The sequence below is a fragment of the Epinephelus lanceolatus genome, chromosome 24 (genome assembly GCF_041903045.1).
Source record: "Epinephelus lanceolatus isolate andai-2023 chromosome 24, ASM4190304v1, whole genome shotgun sequence".
Taxonomy (NCBI): domain Eukaryota; kingdom Metazoa; phylum Chordata; class Actinopteri; order Perciformes; family Serranidae; genus Epinephelus; species Epinephelus lanceolatus.
Window position 1 is genome coordinate 18,117,722 of NC_135757.1, and position 6,000 is coordinate 18,123,721.

Genomic DNA, 6,000 nt, shown 5'->3' on the forward strand with positions numbered 1-6,000 from the left:
AAAAAAAAAACATACCAAATTGCTGGAATACCCATGCAATATCTGCTATGATCAAAGAAATGGGACATATTTGAGTTTGTTACAAAAATCATGGCTGCCAGCAGCCAATTAAAAATAACTGTCTGCTGTTACTCTGCTCTGTATCTTCCTTCAGAGTTGGAAGCAGATATGTAACATAACTACAAGTCTAAAGCAATGCTTGCAGCTCCTTGAAGCTGTACTTAAGCAAAGCAGTGTTTGAGCTAAATGCTAATGTCAGCACGCTAACATGCATACAATGACAATGCTGACATGCAATGTCTTCCATGTTCACAACCTTAGTTTAGCATGTTAGCATGCTAACATTTGATGATTAGTACTATATACAGTCAAAGCTAATTAGAATGTCATTGGTTTGGTGCTGGTGGTGCTACATGAAGAGTCAAGTGATCCTCTTGGGACCATGAATGTTTGTGCCAACTTTAATGGCAATCTATCCAATATTTGTTGAGGTATTTCAGTCTGGACCTAAGTGATGTAACAACTAACTGAATGACATGGTCATCCCTAAAGCCATGCCACTGGTGTGGTTAAAAGCCTACCTCAGCTTGAATGGATTACTATAGATTTTTTGTTTTGTTTTACACCACACATTTATGGCAGTAGATATAACTAAAAGCTCATCCTCATCTGCAGTCCCTCGGCAGGGGCCACCAATGGCTTTGGGAAAAACCTCAAACTCGCTGCAGGACAGAACCAAAGCCACAATGGATCTTTTGTTGACCTTCACGACCAAGTAACTACAATAGCCTGATTCCTTGGCCAAGACACTGTAATAAAGCTAATGGAGCAAAGAGAGGAGAGAATGGAGGGAGGAGACCAGCGACGCATAGGTTCCCTGTCCAATCTCCTTTGTGAGGCGTATAGGCTGCATGTATGTGACTTCTCATCATCCACGTCTGCTTTTACATGAGCTCTCCCATTTCTCTGTTACTCGTTTCCTCTCCCACTCTCTCTTCTTTCATGTCTGTATAATCCTCTTTTGTATGACTCGTTCATACTCTCTGCTTTTTAATCAGGATAATTAGGCTTAGACTTCTCCCTTGCTGTTCCTTCGCTACAGAAGATGGTGGAATACCTAAATAATGCTCCTATTTCTGAAGGGTAATCATATAAAAAAATATTTAAAGGTTATATTTTTCTGACAGTGGTGAAGGTTGGAGATAAGGCAGTAAGTTGGGGGTTTATGGTGTCAGCCCGGTCGACAGAAGAAAATGTTGGCATTGTATGTTATCAGCAGCATTTCTAGTGGCGACTGTGCCACAAGAACTGGGTGTTTTTTAGCAAGACACCAGCTGCATTTTCAGCCGTGATTGTGCTACCAAAAACAATTGTTTTTCAGCAAGACATGGGCCGCATTTCCAACAGCAATTGTGCTACCAAAACCAGTTGTATTTTAGCAAGACATCAGCAGCATTTCCAGTCATGATTGTGCTACCAAAAGTGACTGTTTTTTGATGAGACATCTGCAGTGTTTCCAGTGGCAATTGTGCCACCAAAAGTGGGTCTCTTTCATTGAGACATCAGCTGTGTTTCCAGCAGCGATTGTGCCACCAAAACCAGCTGTATTTTAGCGAGACAGACTGAAAGGCCAGTCCGATTAAAAGCGGTCATGTAAACGGTCATTCTGATTGAAAAATGGTCATTCCGATTGAAAATTAAATCCGATTTAAGGGGGTGGTTTATTCCGTTTGTCATTCTGAATTAAAGAATTTTGTGTGCATGTATACACTCATTCCTCTTTAAGTTAATTCCGGTCTTTCTGCGCATGCTTGTTTCCTTGCCCTTCTGGCGCGATGACGTATATAGCGCGCATAGCAACTGGCTGCGTAGCAACGGGCTGAGATTAAGCAGTCGGACTCGTTGCACTCACCGGTTTCCATTCGCCACAGCACGGTCTTCTATCTCCCTTCTTCGATCTTCTACCTCCCTTCTCCTCCTCAACAGAGGAAGCATTAGCAGAACAAGGTTGTTGTCGTATTGCTGCTTCAAGAATATAAGCAAAACAAGCCCGAAAAAGGCACTAAGAACAGCAACGTCAAGAATCTTGTTATCCGGAGCGAGGACTACAGTGTTTTCTTTCGGTAAACGTAAACACGTAACATCCGCCCCGCCCCCTATCCAATCAGAAACCTTGCCTGCCCCAAACCTTGCTCAGACCTGAATAAAGGCGATTGAACTGATCTCCCACGTAAACCCTCATTTGGAATGAATGTTTCCCATGTAAACTACCTGGAAAAAAACTTTAATTCCGAATGATTTCATTCAGATTTATTTCATTCCGAATGAGAAGCCATCATGTAACCATAGCCATTGGCAGCATTTCCAGCGGGGATTGTGCCACCAGAAGCTGATTTTTTAGCAAAACATTTGCTGCATGATCAGCCATGATTGTGCTGATAAAAGCGGGTGTTTTTAGCGAGACATCAGAAGCATTTCCAGCAGTAACTGTGGCACCAAAAGCAGGTATTTTAAGCCAAAACATTGACTTTTTCTAAGCATAACCAAGTGGTTTTTGTGCCTAAACATAACCACATGTTAACTGCAGTGCTGTTAAAACATAAAGAACAGTAAAAGTTCAGCATAGCTGCTAAACAACGAACAAATGTTATACGTTTGGTTTGATGGTCTATGATGCTTTCCATCTCCCTGAAAAAAATCCATCTTCTGTGACAGTGTTACAGTCTACAGTGGTAAATAAGATGAGGATATAATACTGCATCACAGGGGTCCTGCTCAGTTTTGCATTATTTCTGTCTGGTCTCCTCTCATTGTTCCTCCTGTTCCTGACATATAGATGATTTTGAATCATCAGTACTAAAGGTCAGTAGTTTTAGGCTGTAATGTCTGTCTTTTTAAATGTGAAGGCACTTTTTTGCAAAAATCTCTGAAGCTGAAGTTCACACTGTAGCGTAATGTGTGCTAATTTATATCTCTTTTCATCAGACAATGATCTAATTTCTTTGTAGACCCCTATATTTGACAAAAAAAATCTGACAGATGTGATTCTTCAAATTAATATTGACTGAAATCTGATTCTTAAACACACAACCACTTGTACATTCAAGGTTTATGACTTGAACATGTTCACCTTAAAAATCTCTGCTTTGCTGTAAATGAAATGAAGTTTTAAAAGTTCATTACATTGTATAAAGACTTTATAAAACAATATTTTTTTATTTAACATAGCTTTAGCACTGCAAATCATACATGACAAAATTCAGTCCAAAATGTAAATCATGTTCTCTCCTACTCCGTTGCTTGTCTGGTTCTCTTCTCCCAATCAAAGCCTAAAATTATCTCTTCCCATTTTCCCTTTTCACTTGTTTCAAGACAAAAATAAAACCCAGCACTGAGTGAAAGGACTTAAGATAGACATGTTTTGCAGCACAGCATTGCCGAACACTTATGCTGCTCAGAAGCTGCAGTAACAGTTAACAGGATTAGGCTTGGCTTACATAAACATCTCCCATGGCAACAGTGCACCGGCGCCAGGCAAATGCAGGGAGAGGAGCTGTCACCGGAAAACATCATCTTCGGTCTGGTCAGCTGAGTGTCAGCTGGCTTTGATTCACAATGTTTAAAGTTATGTGTTTCCTGTGATGCAAGAACATGTCCATCTTAGCTCCTTTGGTCAGCTATTGAACATTTAAATCTTCTTTTATAACCTACCACCATCAGTTTTAGTCAGGAAAGTCAGAATCAGAAATGTTTTATTGTCTCAAAAGTACCTTTGCACATCCAAGGAATTTGACTCGGTGAGAAGTAATGGTAAAAAGTGAAATTGACTCATTTATATTTGATATATTTTTGATATTTTGTGCAATTTTGTAAAATTCATATTGTCCCTTTAATATTTCAACTCAAAATACTGCAGCTCGAGTTCTCTCTGTGTGTTTCTGCAGCTTCTGGACAGTCTGTGCGTGTCTTTGTTTGTGTGTGTCAGGGTTTCGTGGCTTGCCAGTGTTGTGACACTTTGGCAGCGATGCCTGAAGTGGTGTCCCGTTGGATATACTAGGCCTTTAGAACGGTTCATTTCCCATAATTCCCTCAGGAGAGACACATTGCTCACTGCCTCTCATGGCTTTGGCTCTGAAGGAGAGTAGAGGTCTTTGCGTCTCTTGCTGTTTTCCTCGAAATGTCTCTGCTAATATCTGCTCGACATTTTCTGTCCACGAAAGCGGTCGGGTTCGCCAGAGCTTTTAGGGGGACAGGGGAGAATTTGGTATTTTGACTTCTTATCTGGCCTGCATAATTCTGTGCTTAATGTACACCCAGTATAACTGATTGTCATTGTTATCATCTCTTTTGTATGAACTGGTATAAACTGCAGTTCAAACTTACATTTACGAACACTAAAGTGGGTGTGATGTTGACACATGCAAAGACACATTTACCCTTGTAGCAATACAAATGCACATACTCAGTTTCAGGAGTAAGGTGAGGTTGATCAGCCGTCCCAGAACCAATGAATAATAAACATGTTGTCACCCACAAATGATGTGGTTCATGTCACCTTGAGACCGTTATAACCAGAAAAAAAATCACATCCTTGGTTGGTCAAGTACTTAAAGGGACAAGTCACTCCAAAATCTAAAATGCATATATTTATCCTCTTACCTTTAGTGCTATTTATCAATCCAGTTTGTTTTAGTGTGCCAAGTGTTGGAGATATTGACTGTACAGATGCCAGCTTTCTCTTAATTCTAATGGAACTAGATGGCACTTGCCTTGTGGTGCTTATATGGCCAAAATAGATTTGTAAAACTCAACAGCAATGTCTCTTTCCAGAAATCATGACCTGGTTACTCAAGATAATCCACAGACCTTGTTGTGAGCAGTTTCAATGTAGGAAATATTTTCTATTTACCAAGGTGTGCATCTAATGCTAGCTTACCTAGCGCCACTGACTTAGCTAATATTACAGCTCAGCTGAGGAGGACGCCATTAATGTTTAGCTCTTGCACTGCACAAGCCTCTCGTCCATAAGTAGATGTACATTTCCCTCTGGTTGGTGATATGGTTGACAGATGCTAGTTCTTCTCATGCACTGTTTGTATGTAAACCTACAAAAAGTAATGCACCATAATTGGTATCTAACTCACGTAATTGGGAAGGTGCAGTTACATGACCAATGCACTGACAGGAGTAATTATGCAAGTAGTAAATAGACAGTGTCTGCAGAGGGAGGCATTTTGGGGATGTGGGTGGGTCAAACAAACAAACACAGGACTTTCCCTCAGGAGACTGGTGTTTGGGACCATATAAAACCAAGTGAACTTTGAGTTATTTTAAGATACGTCGTCACCATGCTTCTTTTTCTCAACCTAAGCTATGTTACGTCATTCTTGGGTCACTAATTTGTAGGGTATCACATGAACTGTTGTATGATAATACCTTTGTGGGTGTAGTTTGGTGGACGAGCCTCTCGTCTGTGAGTAGATGCACGCTTCCTTCTGTGCAGTGATACTGCTGGTGGGAGTAGTTGGCTAGAGATAAGTTCAACAAGGGCTGTTGATCATTTTGAGTAACTGGGTCATGATTTCAGGAAAGAGCTTTTGAGTTTTAAATGTATTTTGTTGGCCTTTTGACCACCATTAGCTGAGTGCCAACTAGTTCCATTTTTTTTGCAGAGAATGCAGAAATCTCTACGACCGGTATCTCCAACACTCAACAGCTCACACCAAAACAATCTAGAGTGACATATAGCACTACAGGTGTATTTTGATTTTGGGACAAACTATTTCTTTAAAACCACCTAAGTCTCCATAAGAAGGACCTCTTTTTGTGTAAGTAATGGGATGACGTTATTGGAGGAGGTCAAGGTGTATGGACGTGTGACTTTGACCCCAGAGATCATTCTCAGCAACCCATGGTTTCTTTCAACCATGACCACGGTATTTTATTCTTAACTCAAGTAGTTTTGTGCCTAAATCTAAGAAAAACTTGACTATAACTTAT